This window comes from Capsicum annuum, chromosome 9, assembly GCF_002878395.1.
Source record: "Capsicum annuum cultivar UCD-10X-F1 chromosome 9, UCD10Xv1.1, whole genome shotgun sequence".
Taxonomy (NCBI): Eukaryota; Viridiplantae; Streptophyta; class Magnoliopsida; order Solanales; family Solanaceae; genus Capsicum; species Capsicum annuum.
Genome location: NC_061119.1, coordinates 108,083,752 through 108,106,010, shown reverse-complemented (window position 1 = coordinate 108,106,010; position 22,259 = coordinate 108,083,752).

Sequence of the window (22,259 nt, the reverse complement as noted above, 5' to 3'; positions counted from 1 at the left end):
GTAAAAATATTTAAAATACCAACAATAAAAAATATATTTAGTAGAAATAAGGAAGAATACTACGTAGTAAGTCAAAAAGAACATTTAATAGACTGAGGATATGCAAACGGAAGAGCTAGTATAGCACTTGTAACAAAAAGACTAATTAATAAAGAAATAAATGACATAAAAAGTAAAGACCCAATAAAATATGTACACCTTGGAGAAACAGAGATATTAATAAAATGATGTTTTAGAGAAGGAATAGATACACCAATAGAATTATATTTAGCAGATGATAGAATTATAAAACCTATAGAAAAAAGTATAATAACAGTCATAAAAGAAAATTTAATATACCAAAAATTTAAATTTATAATAAGTGTGAATTATTCAGCAGCAATAACAGATAAAAATATAGATAAATCATTAGTATTATATTAGAAAATATCAGGAATAGAACTAACCCCAGGAAGTAAAATATTTATAGCAAAATGTAAAAATCTATATGTATTAACAACAAAACATAAAATAACAGGAAAAAATAAAATTAATAAAATACAAATAGAAAGTTCTTTTGAACAATTTGTAAAAACAATTGATAATAATGATTATAGTAACAAAGATATAGACATAGAAGAAGATTAAGAAATAATAAATGATTGAATAAGTAGATAAAAAAGAATAGCTCATGAAAAACCAGACTCATTAAGCTCATAAAAAAGAACAAGTTATGAAACAACTTCAACAGTTAATTTAAAAAAATATTATATAACAGGAACAATAAATGAAAAAGAATATTTAATACTCTTAAACACAGGACAAGAAGAAAATTATATAGCAAAATATCTAGTAAAAAGTGAAGAAATAAAATCTAATAGTAATATATGCCCAGATCTACCAAGGAGTTTAATAAACATTAACGATACGACAGAAAAAACAAACAATAATAGGAGTTGGAAAAATAAAAATTGAATTTGAAATAAAAGAAGAAATGCAAAAAACAGACATAATATTAGGGATAAAATGGTTAGAACAAGTAAAACCATACAATATAGAACATACACAATTATCTATAACTTATAATAAAGATAAATTATTCATAAAAAGAACTTTGACATGACATGAAAATATATATACTTGTAAAACTAATAGTAGAAGGATATTATAATAGGTATTATACACCTATGATAGATACAGGAGCAGAAGCAAACTTATGTAGATACAACCGTATACCAGAAATTAAATGGGATAAATTAAAAACACCAATAGTAGTCAAAGAATTCAATAATGAAGGAAGTTTAATTACATATAAAGCTATGAATGTAAAAATACAGATATGAGATAAAATAATAACAATAGAAGAAATTTATAATTATGAACTAACATCAAAAGATATGTTTTTAGGAATGCCATTTTTAGATAAATTATACCCACATATAATAACTAAAATAGATTGGTGGTTTACAACACCATGTAAACAAAAAGTAAGAGCTAAAAGAGTTATTAATAAAATAAGAAAGAAAACTGATTAGATAAAAGAAAGTGAAAAAATTACACAAAAGTTAGAAAATATAAAAAATACAGAAGACATAGTAGAACTAGTTGTATTTTCGATAAATAAAAAAGAAATAACCATATTTTCAATAGATAAGGTAAAAATAATAAGGAAAATATTAAGACAATTATATAGTGAAGATCCATTAAAAGGATGGGAAAAACATAAAACTACTATAAAAATTGAATTAATAGATAAAAAAAGCTTAATAACTCAAAAACCATTAACATATGATTTTGACGATTTAAAAGAATTTAAAATGCATATAGATAAATTATTAGAAAAACAATATACAAAAAAGTAATAGTAAACACAATAGTCCAACATTTATAGTAAATAAACATAGTGAACAAAAAAGAGGAAAAAGTTGAATGGTTATTAACTATAGAAATTTAAATGCAAAAATTATGACATAAATTATCTAATACCAAATAAGATATTAAAAATAAGACAAATACAAGTATATAACTACTTTAGTAAATTTGACTGTAAATCAGGATTTTACCACTTAAAGTTAGATGAAGATTCTAAATAATTAACCGCATTTACGGTACCATAAGGATTTTATGAATGGAACGTATTATCATTTGAATATAAAAATGCACCAGGTAGATACCAACACTTTATGGATAGTCACTTTAAACAATTATCTAATTGTATAGTATACATAGATTATATACTACTATATACAAAAACTAAAGAGGAACATTTAAAATTATTAGAACAATTTGCAGATATAATAGAAAAATCGGGAATAAGTTTAAGTGAAAAGAAAGCCGAAATTATGAAAAACCAGATAGAGTTTTTAGGAATACAAATAGATAAAAGTGGAGTAAAAATGTAACAACATATAGTACAAAAAATAATAAATTCAAAAGAAGACTTAGATACAAAAAAGAAATTACAATCATTTTTAGGATTAGTAAACCAAGTAAGAGAATGTATACCAAAATTGACAGAAAACCTAAAGCCTTTACAGAAATAATTAAAAAAGGATGTAGGATATAATTACAACGAAGAAGATAAAAAATAAGTTCAGAAAATAAAAATACTTTGCAAAGAATTACCAAAATTACAATTCCCAGATGAAAATAAAAAATTTACATATATAGTAGAAGCAGACGCAAGTGAATATAGTTATGGAGGAGTACTTAAATATAGCTATGAAGAAGAAAAATTAGAACACCATTGTAGATACTACTCAATTATATTTAACGAAACAGAAATAAAATGGGAAATAAATAGAAAAGAATTATGTTCATTATATAAATGTTTATTAATATTTGAACCATATATTGTATATAACAAATTTATTGTGAGGACAGATAATACCCAGGTTCAATGGTGTTTAACAAGAAAAATACAAAACTCAGTTACAACGAAGGAAATTTGGAGATTAGTATTGAATATATTAAAATTTACATTTTCGATTGAAGTAATCAAGACTGACAAGAATGTTATTGCAGATTACATATCAAGACAAAGCTACTCAAACTGATTTACCAATGGAAGAAACTGAAGTCAAAGATACCCAAACATACTTAATATTACAAGTATTTGAACAAATGAAGTTATTACAAGGACTAGTTATCACATTAACTACTGAAGTTACAGATGTAAAAGTGCAGGTTGAGCACTTAAAAAACAAGAAAAAGCTATTAGCAAAGATACTGTGCAGGAAGAGTACATTAAAAAGCTAGACCTAGAAGGTGAAGATGAGAAACACCTAAAAACTCAAATTACTAATGAAATTACAATTACAGCTGCAGGAGCAGGTGATATATCCCAGGGAAAAAATATAGTCACTCAAAATAAACCTGAACCACTAAAGAAAAAGAATTATAACCTCAACCAGATATTTTCAAAACCATATACACCAAATAAACAAAAATCAGAGTCATCCATACCTCCCCAGATACACACATATTCTGAATCACTCAATCAACAAAAGCAGACTTATAACCATATCACTCGTGCATATATTGATAATATTTATACTTTACAAAAATTGTTAAATACAAAACCTATCCAGAGTAAAGATTTAGCAAAACAACACCAAGGATATATTACAAAAAAATGTCAGAACTATAACAAACTTATTGCCTTGCCTGGCACCAGTGCAAACTTAATTGCTTCATGTTACTATTATGGACTATTATTTACAGTTTACACAATTACTGGAGAAGAGTTAACAGGAATTTCAGATATTCACAAAAGATTTATGAATTATAAAATGATTACGAAGGGACAGTTATTCTATGTTCGTTTCTACTCAGCACCAGCAGAAATATTATTTGATGAAATAAAACAGACAATTACTATTGTCAAGATAGAAATGACACGAGATTATATTATCCCTGAAGAAATATGCGAACAAGAAAATATAACAAAATATCAGATAGAGGACTTCTACCAAAATCAGAGAGTTATTGGACTTAGCAATATATTGACTGAGTTAGCAAATAATTATATAAATCAAAACCCAGTTTGAATTTACTATAACAAAAATCAATTATTAGTTTACTCTACTTGTAAAAATATTAGAGAAAATGACCGAGAGGAGATAAGAAAATGGGTCATAACGATCCTAAGACCAGAAGAATTACCAGTCACAAGTTCTATTACGAAAGGAGTTATTTCAGAAGAAGCTATGGATCAATTCTGTAAACAGGTTAGCCAAAAATACGATGACCACATATGCAGCAGATGTAGTGGAAGACACAACTTTATTCCAGATGTGATGCTATAATAGCAAGAATATAAAAAAAGCAGCAGATACGACAAGAAGAAAATAACAACGGATCAATAATAGAGAAATAAAAGACAAAGGAGACAAGTTAGAATGAGACATATGGAAGAATAGTTATTTTTTCTTAACTTATTTTTACATAAAATGTATAGCATTATTAGAGTGCCATTATTACCATTGACTTTTTGGCACCTATCATTACTAGTCTTAATAGCCTTTAAGACTTTTTGATTTCTACTTTTTGTAAAGTAGTTTTTTGTAGAATTATATTAGGACAGGTGTAAAGTAAAATAGTATATGTGTTTTCATTTTTAGGTTATAAATAGACGAGCATCCGCTCAGATAAAGGGTAAGTCTTCATGAGTTGAAGCAAAACCCTCTCTTGTACACAAAAAACTTTTGAATTATTTAATAAAAACAAATATATTTTGAAGGAAAAGCTATGAATCAGACAGTTATGGAAAATCTAGAATTATCAGATTTACCAGAACATGTATTTTATATTTGTGATTATGAATAGCTAAATTCATAAATTCCTGACAATCATAATATGATAAAATAAGTTAATGTTAGTTACTTTATATTAGAATTATTCAAAAAATAGCATGTTAAGAAGTTTATTAGCAAAGTGAAAAAAGAGAAAAATTCCTAAGAACTATGCCATCCTAAAGGTGAAACCAGTGAGGCCAGAAAGCCGTGATATGGGAGTACCCAGAGTAGAGGCACTGTTTAAGGGAAAAGTATCCAGATTATCATGCTAATAGTGACCGAAAAACATGTTATTTAAGGATAATCTAGTATATAGTAATCTAAAATGATCATATTTTGTTATATGTATGATTGAAGCGAATATTTTGAAAAAAACATCATATGAAAAATGAATACTTATTTATTTGACGAAATGGTAGATAAATTTAAAATACTTGTTTTGTATGTACTTAAGGATATAGAAATTGTAGATATAAGAAAAATCATATTGGAAAAATATTTGATAAATATTTTATGACTAGAATAAATTACATATCACACCTACCTACCTACTCTTACAAATACTTACATACCAAACCTACACATCAACCATGACAAATTACGTATATTTAGAATATTGGAAAATGGATATGAAAAATATATAATTAATAGAAAAACGAATGAAAACAAATCTGGAAAAATATATGAGAACTAAAGATATAAAATATATAGAATTCCTTAATGAAAATATGCAAGAATTATTAAGATTAAAACAAACAACTAATAAATACTATGATAAAACAATTAATTACTAGAATCCAATTCCAAGTTATACAAGTTATTCGTACAAACCTAAGCATAATATGAATAATATGACAAGTTATATATCTGATGAAACTAAGATACTTGTTTTATATATCATAAAAGACTTATAATTAGCAGACATAAAGAAAATAATATGGGAACAAATATTTGATTTTGAAGATGAGTTACCAAATCCTAATTGGATAGAAGATGAATTAGAAAATATAGATTTCTATGGTAGAAATAATTCAGCTAGTTATTATTCAGATGGATATTATACAGATTAAGAATGCTAGAATATATTCAAAGAGTTAGAGAAAAACAAAGTTGGCTATACAAAGAAATTAATTATAGAAACCAGCTTAGAAAAGAAAGAAAACAATTAAAAGAAAGATTAATTTGGATAAATAAAACCATAAAACAACTAGAATTAAAAATCAATTTAGAATATGATTTTGACATAGAATTATTCATAGACGAAAGAGACTGGATAATTAACAAAATAGATAACCTAGAATTTAATATCAAATATAGTATAATTAGAATAAATTATTACAGGGAAATTTGCAGTATTATAACTACTTTAAGATAAAATGATAGACTATGAATATTTAAAATATTGGAGACAAGATATGGAAGAAATAAGATTAACAGAAATACTTATGAAAGAGAATTTAACTGAATATTTTAGAACAAAGGATATAGAATTTTTAGAATACCTTCAAAATACTATACAACAATTGCAAAGACTAAGAGAAAAAACTAAAGAATATTACAGTAAAGCATTTAATCAAATACCATTTAATCACCCCTAACATATGAACATCAATAAAATTAAAATAAATAAACTAAAAATAAAAATAGATCCATTAGATCTATAATACATCTATTTAAGTTACCCAAGTTATCCGCACCCCTATTGGTGATACAATTGTTGGGGCTAATGATGCTCCTTTAATAGTTTTTAAAACAAACCATTATGAGTATAATTATATTGGTTATATAGAATTTATCCCTCCTAGTGACTGTTTTGCATGCAAATATCAAGACTGCAAAGCGAAACATGATGTACTGATTAGTGCTATTAATATATTAATTGCTTCCGTAAAGGAATTAACATCTAAGAGGGGTGTCAATTCATAAAAGAAGATTTTATATTCATCCACTCCATTAGAGGTTAAGGTTAATAGGAGAAGGAAAGTAATTTTCAAGGCATTATCAAGCATCCAAAAATGCAAAATTGCAACTCCGCTGTCTTTGTGTTGCACTATTGAGCAATGTACAAGGGCCACAAGAGAGCAACACGAGCTGAAGAAGGTGAATATATAACATTTGTTCCAACTAACAAATAGACATATATCTATTTTAATAGATAAGACATCTGCTAAAAATTATCAAATAGATATATACATCTATGCAACAGTTGACTAACCTATTACATTAGATACAATATCTGTTGCAAAATATGTCTCATCTATTTTAGCAAATCAAACAGATCTACTCAACGTACCATTTTTATTTGTACCAACAGATGACCTATCTGCTGCAAAAGATGGGTCATCTATTAGGACAAATTAAATCAAAACTTCCTACCATTTAAGTTTTTTCAAACAAATGAGTCATATGTTGCAATAGATGGTTCATCCGTTAGAAATTATTATACAAGTCTTTCTTATGTTATAATTTTTCCCAACAGTTGATCCATCTATTGCAACAGAAATATAATATATTTGGGATAATTTAAAATAGGAGGAAGACCTATTTGATTTGCTAAAACAGATGAGTTATCTTTTTCCATTTTTTTGTATCTTTGTGATTAGTATTGAAAAATTCTGGATTTCCAGGTGGATGTCACGGTAAAAGCTACTGCTGAACAACATTCACAATATGCTACTCTTTTTATGGAAATACGGAGAAGCAAAAGCGCAGAAATCGTACGCAAGTGACATTAAAGATCCACGACGATCAAAGCCGAATTCCAAAGAACCTGATAAAGAACAACTTGTCCATAATGAGTAGATATTTATAGCTTGAGTCAATCAAAGTATTAACCTCACCTCTCCTTAGAAATTGTTGGCATCAAAAATTAAATTGTTGATTTATTTGTTAAGATCTGTACCCATAATAATTTTTTGACATTTTATTTATTTGATGATTTATTTCATGTAATTTCTGAAGGCGCCAATTTATTTTATCCATAGATTTGAACTTATTAATTGAAATAAAATACTAGATTCAAATATTGCAACAGATAAGGTATCTATTACAACAGACAACATATCTATTGGAAAATATCAAATAGATTTAGATATATGTTGCAACAAGTCGGTAGTCTTTTGGAAATTATAAAATAAGTCTTCCCATTGTTGCAACAGATAGACTTGGATAGACACATCGACATAATGCAATAAATTACCAACCTATTACAACAGATAAACTATCTGTCAGAACAAGTAGAATGTCTGTTATAACAGAAGGACAATCTGTTGCATTATAAAAATTCAACTTTCATTAGACATAAAAAAACTACCACTACATGTAAAGTGAAGTGAATTGAAATAAAAAAGGCGAAACCCATTGACAGGAACCTGAAATAAACTAGGTATCAAGTAGACAGTGTTTGTTTTAAACACCTAAAATAAAATAGACATCATATGTATCAGTTTGATACTTTTTGCCCTGTTGACAGCTCCCATGTAATTCACGTCGTGCCAAGGCTCGTTGAATCTCCATTTTTGCTGATTTGGCGTCTGATTTGGCCCCCAGCGGTTATTTTCCTCCATTGTCTTATACATTCTTCTTCTTCCTAAAATTTAACCCTAAATTCTCAAATTTTCTTCTTCATCATCTTTTTTTCTGTATCCAAATTCTTTAAATTATTTGTATTTGGTTTTTCTACATATTTTTTTTATTTCTTCCAACTAAGCTTGACAATGTCGAGCTCATCTTTCACTATTTTTTATGATAAAAATTTTTGATATTATAAGTGTTGTCATGAAGCTCTATTGAAGACTTCTTGGACTCAACAAAATCTAGGTCGTAGGTTTTTTACTTGTAACATTTCAAAAGGTAATATTTTTTTATTTAATTAGTTGATTAATTATTGACTTGTAATTACTTTATAATTGTGGTCTTGCTTTTATAGAAGTTGGGCGGATGTGATTACTTTGATTGGTATAAAGAACGACACCATTAACAAGCAAATCATATAATTTGGGGTTTGTTGAAGAAAGTCAAGGCTTTTGAAGGAAAATCGAGCAAAAAGATACTACATTATCGGCGTTATTACTACTGGTTTGGTAATGTTGGGAACATGGATATTCAAGCCTAATTGCTAAAATTTTTATGGTCGTGTATTTGTATCTACTACTAATTTGGTGTTGTTGAGTACATGGATATTCAACCATAATGATTGGAAAATATCAAACATATTTAGACATATATTGCAATATGCAGGTCATCTGTTGGAAATGATCAAACAGGTATTCTCGTTGTTGCAACAGATAAGACTTAGATAGAAACATCGACATAATGCAACAGATGACCAACCTATTACAACAGATAAACTATCTGTCAGAATAGATAGAATATATTTTATAATAGATAGACAATCTGTTGCATTATAAAAAATTCAACTTTCATCAAACAAAAAATTGCCACTACATGTAAAGTATGTATGTAAAGTGAAGTAACTTGAAATAAAAAATTATTATTTCACAGGCATTTTTTTATACACAGGCTCCAAGCATCCAGTTAGTACCCCTTAAGCCTATACCTCTAGCATGTTTTCCACAACATTGTCAGATAGAAAGGTTGTTGACTCAACCATTTCTGTGTTGGTCAGCAAATATTCAATGTGTGCAAAAGCGTGTGACCCGCACGCGACACCAATTTAATTTTTTGGAAGGTCTATGTCCTTGTTTCGATATTTAAAATCCCATGGTTGCTTTATCAGTACTTCCATTGACAAATTATCCATCAGTTTACTCTGCCTCAATAATATGGGGAACAACTCTAACAGTGGCTGCATGTGGGTAAAAAAATTGGCCTCATCCAAGGCAGGTAAGTTGCAGTCATAAACCTTGATCTTTCGCTTCTCGAGTAGTATTTCAATAGCCCGATAAGGTATATCATCCACATTCATGACTCCAATAATCCTCTTTGCCTTGGTCTAGATCTTACCGTGAGGATTTGGCCTCACCCCTCTAACATATTTTATTATTTCTTCATCCTATTGAAACCTAGAAACTAACGAATAAAATCCCGCACCACCAGGAGTTGATGCTCGCTTACTGAAATTCGTACCTATCCTTAAAATTCTTATAAAAGCCGAGGTCCATTATCCTATCAACAACATCATAAGCTTTTGGGTATGCAAATTTTCTGCCACTCATAAGGTAAAGAATTTCTTCAACCTATTGTGATATAAAAAGTCAATTTTTAAATAGGTTAGTAATTGTAAAGAAGGAAAACATAGTGGAAAGATGCAATGGATGGTCTATCTGTTGTAGAGGGTTCTCTGAATCTATTAACAGATTACACATCTAATGCAACTTATGCAGGAGATGGATAATATGTTGCAAGCGATGGATATTATGTTACAATAAAACCACCATAAGTTGCACCAAAATACACAGCTGTTGCAACAGATGACATATCTATTTTGAAGCTTCTTCTTTATGGAGTAGATTTGAAGGCTAGGTTAGGAAAAGTAAACTTACCCTGTCCATGTACTACGTACGTATATCTATCATGCTCTTAGAGTCTTGGACAGAAAAGATATGGATGGGGTACTCTTGTGTGCCTTGCTTGACATTCTTGGCCAATCACAGATCCCTCTTCTCTTTGGAGCCAAGTTCCGCATATATGTCCACCTTCTTGAATGCCCCCTGAACTTTAAAAACTTCTAAAGAGGGAGGAGTTGTAATTTTTTTATTTTCAATTGGAGAGTACTTGGCTAATTGCTCTTTTCTTTCTCCTAACCGCCACTGTAGGAGTGTATGGCTCCCTCACCTTCTAGGATGGTATGACACTTCTTTTGTATTTCAATTCCTCAATAGATTCAATGATAGCCTCTACTTTTTCAAAGAGTTTATCCTGGTTGTCCTTGCATTCTTCGCATTTACAATGAGAATATGAAGGTAAAGAGGGGTGAGAGGGTCCAGCGTAAGGGTGAGAGGGACTTGTGTAAGGGTGAGAGAGGCCTGAGAAAGGGGTGTTTTCAAACATATTTATTTTTTCTTGAGCATCAACATGCTCATCATTATGAATGGCAGCAGCATCAGCATGCTTGCCACTAATATCAACATCTCCACCAGTAAAACCCCAGAAGAAGCACCCAAATCTATTGCAGTAGGTTGATCATATAGAGCCTCAACATTAGACTGACCTGGCCTAACTTCACTTCTCATGGATGTTTCTACGGCCAATTCCTTCTTTATTAACTCCACCGTTGGGTCTACTATTGTATCAACAAGACCTAGAGTAATAAAAAAAGTCATCCCCAACTCCTGCTCAGTAGGCACGATCCATGGATGCACAACCTATATAAAAGACAGATACATTTAAATCATATAATAATTTGTAGTCAATTGGGTTAAATATTAACATAGATAATTTATGCAACAGATGATCTTTCTGTCGCAACAACTGATCTGTCTGTCGTAATAGATTAATAATATATTGTATCAGATTGCCCATCTATTTCATAATTTGCTATAGATGGGTAATCTGTTGAATCAAGTTTAGAGAACCAAAGCAACAAATGGATAATCTAAAGCTAAATATGAATTGTCTGTCGCAATAGATTACCCATCTATTATATCAGTTGCAGTGGATGTAGCAGAATCAACCTACAACTCAAAAACAAGACTCAAAACATAAGAGAAAAACTGAGAGCACCACAACACACACTCTCGGCCATAAGTCACAAATCGAGAATACAATGCAATGACAAGATAAATAAGGTGTAATCATACCAAAATAGCTACAACTACAACAACACGATGGTAATAATATGAAGAACAAAAAAAGGATAACAAGAACCAAACGGTTTTACTAATAACAACAACAAACTTTTACAATAACATTATCTCTTACAAGAACTAAGAACCTAAGTGTATGTCAAACACTAAGACCCTTAATACATGTAAAACCAACCCCAACACTCTTACCATGATACAATTGGGCGTTAACCACTCAAGCACCAGGGTTTCTAACTAAGTTTTACAATACTAGTGATTTCACACTAGCATTACCCTTATTTCGATTTGGTGGCTTTTGCAAGCCCTACAACTAAGTTGGTACACTCCTCACACTAGAGAGAGTTTGTTTCAAGTGTTACAACTTTCAATATCTTCCAACAACTAAAGAAATAAAGACCCAATACTAGGATATTTATTGACTTATTATAAAAGAAGGGAAATATCCAAAAAAAACCTTACTGAAGGGAAGACAAAAGGCGCCTATGGAGTGTATATAGGGGTAGATTTGGTGTGTCCAAATCCCTCTTCATACTTCAATGTGTACATTTCCCCAGCTTGATTCCATGCATGCTCACATATGTCCATCTTCATGATCGTGCACGTATCATCCTTTCCACCTTGAGAGGAATTTGACCTTCAATTCACGGCTTTTTCTCTTTCAATTATGGACGTCACATGCATCATTATATGGCCAAACATCTTCACCACTAACTTCATTTTGCACCTCGGCTTCCTCTTTATTTTGAGATTTTCCCTCAATCTCATCTACCTCAATTCCCATATCTTCACTTGGTAGATGGTTCCTTGTTGATCCCTATATCATCCCCTTAACTCTTCTTTTATCTTATAATCATAATCATAGAGTCCATGTCCTTCATGTTTCTTTCCACTATATTCCTTATGCTAGTTTTGGGGAAGTAGAGCTTTGATTGAGAGGATTGATTTGGTGAAGTGAGGCTTTAGTTTTGGAGCTTGGACAGAAGAAATTTGATTTGGTGGAAGTTGAATCCTTTGGTTAAGTGCAACCAGGATGAGAGAGTTCATGTTTAGTGGGGTGTTTAGCTTCTAAGTCCTTCTTATTAGGATTGATCAATTTGTGGAAGAGGTGGCCAACTTAGGTCTTGGTTTTAAGGGTAATTCGGAGCTTGGCTTATGGTATTTTATGGTGGTCCCAATGGATTAATCATTAGATGTAAAGTTACAGGAGTAGAAGCATCGTAGTTCCTTTGGTTCTCCATACAATCCAATTTCTCACCTATAGTCGACATCTTACCCTTCACAGATGCCTTATCTGAGTTTAAATTTTCAATACCCGCATTCACTCTAGCAATATCACGGGAAATGGCTTTAAGATGAGCCAATATAAAATTAGTGGTACTATTGTCCATCATAGCCAAGAAGTCGCCTACAAAACACAAATAAGTTAGTTGTACAAAATAGGTGATGTGGCAGCCCTTGATTAGTTGCGATTTTTGAAAAGTTCTTGTTTTTCCAACTTTGAAATTTTTTGTTCAACCTTTAATTTTGGAAAAATACAATTCAGTTTTGGAGGGGAAGACAACAAGTTTTCGAGCCTTTTTCTCATTCAAAAAAGGTTGAATTGTCTTGCACCTTTTGGGCAAGACACCTTTTTAAATGGTTGGTAGCCCTTTCCTTTTTTGGCTAGTCTTGAAAAGTCCCCTTACTCTTTTTTGGTAACTAGTCTTTTTGAAAGGTATTTTGTCCCTTGCTACTTTGGTATAGTTTTGGAACTTTTTTCAAGACAAATAATAAGGACCACACTCTTCCACTTAGTCTTAAGATCAAATAACCAATATTGAAGGTTATTCTTGTTATAAGACATGAAAATTGGTCAAGAACACTAAGAACCTTCAGCAAGGTTTGAAAACCAAGGTTCAAGTTGAACCTCTAAATAACAAAAACACCTTCTTAAACACAAATCCAAAATGACAATGCCAATCAACACTTCTAAATCTCAGATTCGCAACAAAAACTAACCAACAATACACCACTAAATCTCAGATTCACAACAACAACAAACCTACACATGGGCAACCCTTTAAAAGCACACACACACAATACAAGAAGGAGTTTAACTTGGATCTTGACTCTATTAGTGTTAGGGAAGAAGAAACCAACACTAAAGATACTTAAGACTCACGGAATACTCCTAGATCTAGACTAAAAGGCAAGTCTCGGCGACGACAACAATAAGAACAACAATTTTCTTGGCCAAGAACACCAAACTCAAGAACACAACTCTTTTTTTTTATTTTTCAAGTGAGCTAGCCCAAGATTGATTTTGTTGAAACAAAATAAACCACAAGCTCTGATACTAAATGATAGCAGAATCAACCCACAACATGAAAAGAAGACTCAAAACGCAAGAGGAAATCGAGAGCACCATAACACACTCTCTCGGCTACAAGTTACAAACTGAGAATACAACACAATGATAAGGTGAACAAGGTGTAATCACACCAAAACAGCAACAACTACCACAACAAAATGACAACAAGATGAAGAATAATACAAGGATAAAAAAGCTAAACGGTTTTATTAATAACATCATCAAACGATTACAAGAAGTAAAGATAGGTAGTGAGACATTAACCCCTACAAGAACTAAGAATCTAAGCTTATGTCAAACACTAAGACCGTTAATACATATAAAAGCAACCCCTACACTCTTAATATGACACAAAAGGGCATTAACCACTCAAGCACCAAGGTTTCTAACCAAGTTTTGTAATAGTAGTGATTCCACACTAGCATCACCCTCATTTTAGTTTGGTGGTTTTTCCAAGCCCTACAACTAAGGTGGTACAATCTTCATACTAGAGAGAGTTTATTTCAAGTGTTACAACTTTCAATAACTTCCAACAACTAAATAAATAAAGACTTAATACTAGCCTATTTATAGACTAATTACAATATAAGTGAAATATCCAAAAAGCTCTTAATGAAGGGAAAACAAAAGGCGCTTATGGAGGGTATGTAGGGGCGGATTTGGTGTGTCCAAATCCCTCTTCACACATCAACTTGTACACTCCCTTGGCTTGATTCCATACATTTTCACATACGTCCATCTTCATGATCGTTCCCGTATCAGTGGATGGGTTAACTGATCCTTTGCAACAGATAACCCATCTTCACAATAGATGGAATATATGTTTTAATATCTTTCTTTAAGTCAAATTAATTTATTTGAAAGAAGATGTACTGCATCATCTGAAGGGTTAAAAAGATCAGCCTCCTTAATTTTTATGTTGCTCTTTGCAGCCAACCACCTGAGGATCCTTGGATGGAAATTCCATTTGGGTAATCGTTGACCTGCTTTTGTAGGTGAGGAATGGCTTCAAATTCACAAGCCTTAAAAATGTAAATAGGAGGCAAGAAAAAAAGTGATAATAATTATTCAATATAAACTAATGGACAAGTAAACAAATAATGATTAAATTTACCACAAAAGCCCAAGGAAAGCCGTATAATGTAATCATTTTTGGGGATAGCTTTGTTAGCAAATATTTGACAGTCAAGTAGTAGCTGTCATATCCCCAGGGATAATTATTAAATTTCACAAAATCCTTAGCAAGCTTCAACAAATTATCTTCTATGACTTTGTTGACGTCTCTTGCCAATATAACGGAATGGGTAAACCAAACTAAGCTTAAATTCACCTTGGACTTCTTTGATATGATTGTATCCTTGAGATGTTCTATCAACTTATTATGTTTGCACCCGCGTCCAACAATGCACAATAACCTATCAATTTTTTCCTTACATTTGTTGGTTTTGGTGGGTAGTCACTGCAATAATGCCTTCCCACTATTTGATGATGGTGGTTCGGCTGTCCTGCTTGCCTTGGACCTTTTGCATGGTGTTTTCTTAGTAAGATGTTCTTCTGAATGATTTCATCTCAAGCCCTTCACTATTGAAAACTCTTTCAAGCTATAACAAACCAGCATGCCATAGTAGTTGATTTAGATTTTATCTATCTTTTTCTCTCCTCCTCAAATCTTTATCAATCCTCACATACTTGATTCTATTCTTGATAAGACCATATACCATGCTCATTTACAAATGGGTAGTGTGGTCCTTAGGCAGCTCAAGAAAGTGTCCAAAGAAACTCTTCTTAAAAAGTCCATCTATGTCTTCATTCTTCATAATATTCCTAAATTTGTCAAAAGGTTTCCCCGACTTACATTTAAGTACAAGATCACCAGTTAGTTCTGCAGGGTCATCTATCAGCATCGCAACTTGAAACCTATTAATACTAATAGTTTTGACAGCCTCATGCTGGATTTTTATATTAATTCATGCCCTATTGGTGATGCATTATCATTCTCTTTCTCACTTTTTTCTCCCTCATCTTCTTGTTTATCTTGTTCTTCCTCTTTAATACTTTCATTTTCCTCATCACCATCTACAGACCCTTGTCCACCTCCCATAATATCGTTTTCATAAATTTCCTCAACTTTATTTTCCCCTGACTGAGATTGTTCAGGAAGCTCCTCCAAATCTTTCTATATTGTAGCCTTTTTTGTTAGGTGGTTTGAAGTTGATCCACTTTCACTTTCTTTTCTTTTGGGAGACATGTTTTACCTACAAACAACAGAAAAACAAAAATTATATTACAATTGATGTATGCATAAATTTTAAAAAATATATTACAAACACCACCAATACTGACACCACCAACTAATGCCACCAACAGCCACCACAAACACTACTAGTGCCACCACGACGACTATCACCACTGCCACCATGACCACCAACACCACAAACACCATCCAACAATACCACTATAGTGGATGGAGCACTGTAATAAAAACTAGGGTTTTCTCGGGTTCTTCCTATGATTTTATCATTAAAACTCAAAATTGTAAAACTATTCTCGAAGATAATACAACTGAAAGACTTCTTTTTTGTCATTAACTTAAAAGCCCTAATTTTTTGAAAAAATAAAAAATATAGAAACTTCTCAAACTCTGTTACCTACAAAAATAGAGAAAACGCTGAATACAAGAAAAATGAAGTCGAAAATAACACATATGTAGTTAAAATGGGAAGAAAATCGATCCGTCATAAAGGGTTGAGCAATTTATTGAGTACTATTGTCTGTATTATTGAGAGAGAAAAAAAGAGCTAGACCTCAAGATTTAAAATGATGAAATATTTTTCCCATCAATGGATGATTTGTATGGGATGATTTGTATTTTGGAAAAGAATGACAAGTTTTGAAAATATTAATTTGGTCCGAAATGATCTTAATTACTTTTTAAAATTTTAAAAGATATGCGTAATTATCAATCATTTCATCATAATAAACAGTATTAAGTTAAATTGGAACACTGATGAATTTTGGGCATTATCTTGATAATAAGGTAATAAGAATCATTTCAACTCAGGGTGATCAATCGATGACTCAGGTCGGGAAGAACGAAATACCAACATTATGCAGTTGCGAAAGACTCAATTGAAGTTATAGTTGACCCTATGAACTCACCCCTAGTTCTAGATTAATTAATTTAAGTATTAGCTTAACAATGAGTTAGTAAAATCAATGTAACTTAGAGTGATCAATCGACAACTCAGGTCAGGAGGAAAGTAATACCGACATCATGCAATTGCCAAAGGCTCAATTAAAGTTGTAGTTGACCCTATGAACTCACCCCTAGTTCTAGCTAAATAAATTTAGGTATTATATTGACAATGAGGTAATAAAAATTATTTCAACTCAGAGTGATCGATCGATGACTCAGGTCAAAAAGAGCGCAATACCAATATCATGCAATTGCCAAATACTCAATTACAGTTATAGTTGACCATATGAACTCATCCCTAGTTCTAGCATAATTAATTAAGGTATTAGCTTGACAATGAGGTAATAAAAATTATTTCAACTCAGAGTGATCAATCAATGACTTAGGTCGGGAGGAACCCAATACCAACACATGCAATTGTAAAAGACTCAATTGAAGCTATAGTTGACCCTATGAACTCACCCCTAGTTCTAGATAAATTAATTAAAGTATTATCTAGAAAATGAGGTAATAAGAATAATTTTAACTCAGAGTGATCGATCAATGAGTCAGGTCAGGAGGGACGCAATACCAGCAATTGCCAAAGACTAAATTGAAGTTGTAGTTGACCCTATGAACTCACCCCTAGTTCTAGCTAAATCAATTTTAGTATTAACTTGACAATAAGGTAATAAGAATCATTTTAACTCAGAGTGATCGATTGATGACTCAGGTCGAGAGAAACGTAATACCAACATCATGCAATTGCCAAAAGCTCAATTGAAGTTATAGTTGACCCTATGAACTCACCCTTAGTTCTAGCTAAATCGATTAAGGTATTAGCTTGACAATGAGGTAATAAATTTTTTCAACTCAGAGTGATCAATCGATGACTCAGGTCGGGAGGAACACAATACCAATATCATATAATTGCAAAGACTCAATTGAAGTTTTAGTTGACCCTATCAACTCATCCTAGTTGTAGCTAAATCAATTAAAGTTGTAGTTGAACATATGAAATCAATTAAAATTGTATAAAAACAAATGTTTAACCTGTTACAATAGATGACATATCTATTGGAATTTATCAAACAAATTAAGTCATCTGTTGCAACAGATTAACTATCTATTGTAAATTATCAAATAGGCGTTGCCATCTATTGCAATAGATGACTGAGTTGTTGGAAATTTTCAAACAAAATTTTTCATCTATTGCATCAGATGACTTATATGTTTTAAGATCTTTTTTTATTTTAAAGCTATTTCCTAATTTCTTGTCTGAGATGAAAAAGATAAAATACTAAGGCAGTAAAAAAATTACTTGGATAACTCAAAAATCTCCTTATTGAGTAATCTTATTTTGTCTTTTCAATGTCACCATCTCCTTGTGCCCCTCAAAGTTATGAATGAATATTTAAAACCCATCTCTACAATTCTCTCTTCTTTGATCATAAATTAACTCAACTCATCTCTCTTTTTTATCTAGAATTCTCTTTCTCTCCACTTTGGGGTGATCACAACCGTCTCCTTTTTCCTTTTTTTCTTTCCTCTTTCGCACGAGGATCTTTTAGAATCTCAACAGATTAATATCTTTTCTTGACAAAAATGGTTGTTCTGATCCCTTTGCTTTTTTGACATTACAGGTATGGTTCACCATTGATATTTTCTTCTTGTCTTCTTTTTTGTATGTTATTTAAATTAGATATTTATATCTATTGTTATTATTGTTTTACCCATTAAGAGTTTTCTATTTGTTGAGAAAATTGAAGGAAAGGTGAATTTTATGTCTTGAATGAAAGAACCATTATTTTTATTAAAATATGTGAATTATCTGTTGGGAAAACTTAAAACGCCTTGTTGTTAGTATCATTTTTTTATGTCTTTTATTTGTTACTTTGGTAGTGCTAAGGGGTGTTGGTGTTGTTGGAACATGTGGTGTTTGTGTTGTTGATGGTGTTAGAATGGTGTTGTTTCTTTATTGTTGATGTTGTTGGTGGTGTTGAAATAGTTTCCTCAACTATTACAACTGATGAATCAACTGTTGGAATAGATAGAGCAACTGTTCGAAGAAATCAAACCAGTAGCAAGGCTGATTTGATTTATTCCAACAGATAACCCATCTTTTGTAATATGTCATCCATATGTTCCCATAGATGCGTTGCCTGTTGCAAAAAAGGACTCATCTTTTGAATAGATGGGGAATATTACATTAGATGGGTCATCTATTGATATCAAATATTTTTCTCTTATTTGCAGATAAAAAAAAGTGAAACTAGATTAACTTTTGGCCGACCTACATTAAAGGCTAGAGTAAAGATGGTTTGGAGAAATAATTACTTACAGATAAAACCACTTCATATGTGGGAGGTATGTATTATTGATCAGCCTATCAAGAAAACACACATCCAGTACACTGATTTTATGAATGTTGGTTCTTTACCTATTAGGCGTTAATCTTTCAAACAAGATATGGCATTTTATAGTTAAGATTTTTAGGTTCAAACTAGTAAGGCTGAGGGACCATGTAGGTGGTGTCAATACCTTGTTACGGCTTACTAAAGATTTTGCTAATGTTTATGCATAAAGTTTAGAGAAAGGTTTATGTTTTTAGTGGCGGTGTAAACATTCAAATAGTGATTGGACTGATTTTAATGGTTCAATGGACTTTTGAAAGGCCTACGAAGCCTCACACTGCTGCAAACAAGAATGAAAAAGAATATAGTTATTGCTCTGGTCTAAATTTATATGGATGGGTTGCTCGAGGAGACTATTATACAGCAAAAGGTGATTGGAATAATACCTATGTGAGAAGGAGAAGGTAGAGAAGACCATGTATCAACTCAGACCTTATTAAAGAAAAAACACAGGGTAGGAAGGAAAGTGTACTGAAATTGGAAATTAACATGAAAAATGAAAAAAATGAATGAGCTGCAAATGTGAAAGTGTATCCAAATATGAAAATCCATCAATCCATTTTAAAAAGAAAAATACTGAAGTGGATTGAAGCTATGCACTTTATTAGAGGACTGCAACTAGCTAGCGTAGCCTGAATGAAGACCCAAAAAATGTAGGACCAAAACACTAAGGTTTTAATTTTTTTAGCACTGATGGTGGTAAGATTGTCGATCAGGAACGAAACTTGAACCAATAAATCCTGAATTAAAAATAAGGGATCAAGCCAAGGTTGAAATTTCTCAAGTTAAACTTGCATTCTATGCCTTCTGTTTATGACTCTGGTCTGGTCAAAGGCAGTGGAAACAACAAGGCATGGGATTTCTGCCCAACTTCAGACCTTTTTTTTTCTACTACCATTGACTTTATAAAAAACACAAACAGAAGGCATGGGATACACTTTAGACTTCAGAAATTGACGCCTTGGCTTCCCTTATTTTTACTTCTGGAGTTGTTAGTTCAGGTTTCATTCTTTACTGAAAATATTACCATACTCCTGTGTTTACCAAGCTGCTTTCGTAGAGTTCTGGTCCTGCACTTTGTGAGTCTTCATTGAGGCCACGCTCGCTAGTCGCAGTCCCTAGAAAAGTGTCTAGCTCCATTCCTCTTGAGCATTTTTCTTTTTCAAGAATGACTGATGGATTTTAATATTTGGATACACTTCCACATTTGAAGCTTATTCAGTTTTTTCACCTCTCAAGTCAATTTCATTGGCCAGATTTATTGGAAGTTCCTTACTTGCTTCTTTATGTTTCCTCTTAAACAAGGTCTGAGATGATATATGGTCTTCTCCACATCCTTCTTCTTGTGTAGGTATTCTCCCAAGCACCTTCTACTATATAATAGTCTCCTCGAGGAACCCATCTATACAAATTTGGACCAAGGGAATTTCTACTGGTTTGCCATTCTTGTTTACTGCAGTACGAGGCTTTAGAGGCCTTTAAAAAGTCCTTTGTACGATTAAATTGGTCCAATCACTATTGGATATTTACACTGCCCCTAAAAACATAAACCTTTTTCCAAACTTGACACATAAACAGGAGCAAAATCATCATTAAATTGTAAAAGGGTATCGACACCACCATCTTAGAATCCTTCAGCCTTATCAGTTCACACCTATCAAACTAAACTATAAAATGCAAAATCTAGTTTAAAAGATCAAGTTCTAATCGGTAAAAAACTACATTCACAAATCATTGTACTTTATGTGTGTCTGTCACGATAGCCTGATCAATAATATATAACTCCCACGTATGAAAGTGGATCCATTCATCTGCACATACCTTATTTTTCCCATACCATCTATGTTAAATAGAGTTTATTCTTCCCTTCCCATCATTAAGTAGTGTACAAGACTATAGAGGCTGAAAGGGTAACCATTTTCAATGTCAGATGACTACTTGCCCGTCAAGAAAAAACAAGTGCTACAAGTCATGACTTTTCACCTTTTTTGTTTTTAAATATGTTTATATAATAAAATAGTCACCAATTTGGATTAATTAAGGTATGTGATGACTATTAAAAAAGAGATGAATAGTCATGACTTTTTGTCTAACACATTCAAAATAGCTGATGAATCAAATTCCCCATCTATTCAACTTATGAATCAACTGTTAGAAGAAATCAAAACATTTCTTTTAACAGATGGTTCATCTATTGCAACAGATAATCTATGTGTTACAACAGATGTCTCATCTGTTGCATATACAGACCATCTATTGCGACAGTGGGTTATCTATTGTGGCAGATGGACAATCCGTTGCAACAACTCAATAATAAAAACTGTTATTAAGTCTCAACCATTTTGAAAAGGTAAGAAGTTTGAATGTAAAATAAAAAATTGTGACTTTTCACAGAAAATAAAAAACCAGCAGTTTTAATGTAATTTATACAATGGTGCTGAACAGTCGTGCCTTTTTTTCTAACACATTCAGATTTAATCCTCTAAAATAGGTCCCTCCTTAATCTGAATTTTACTTTGCTTTTATTTATTTTTTGCATTTTATTTTTTCGTATTACATCTTCAACCACTTCTATTCAAATAGAATATTCATATTCCTTTCTCGTTGAGGTAAGTTTTTTTCAATGTAAATCTACCAGTTGGTAGTATATGTTGTATTACATTCAGACTCTTTTCTTTGATTTTGTGTTTATGTTTTTAGTCAATGCATGCGTGGTCTAGATATAGATGATCCTGTTTGGGACATTACTTTCTATGCGACACCGTGCGGAAACTTTAG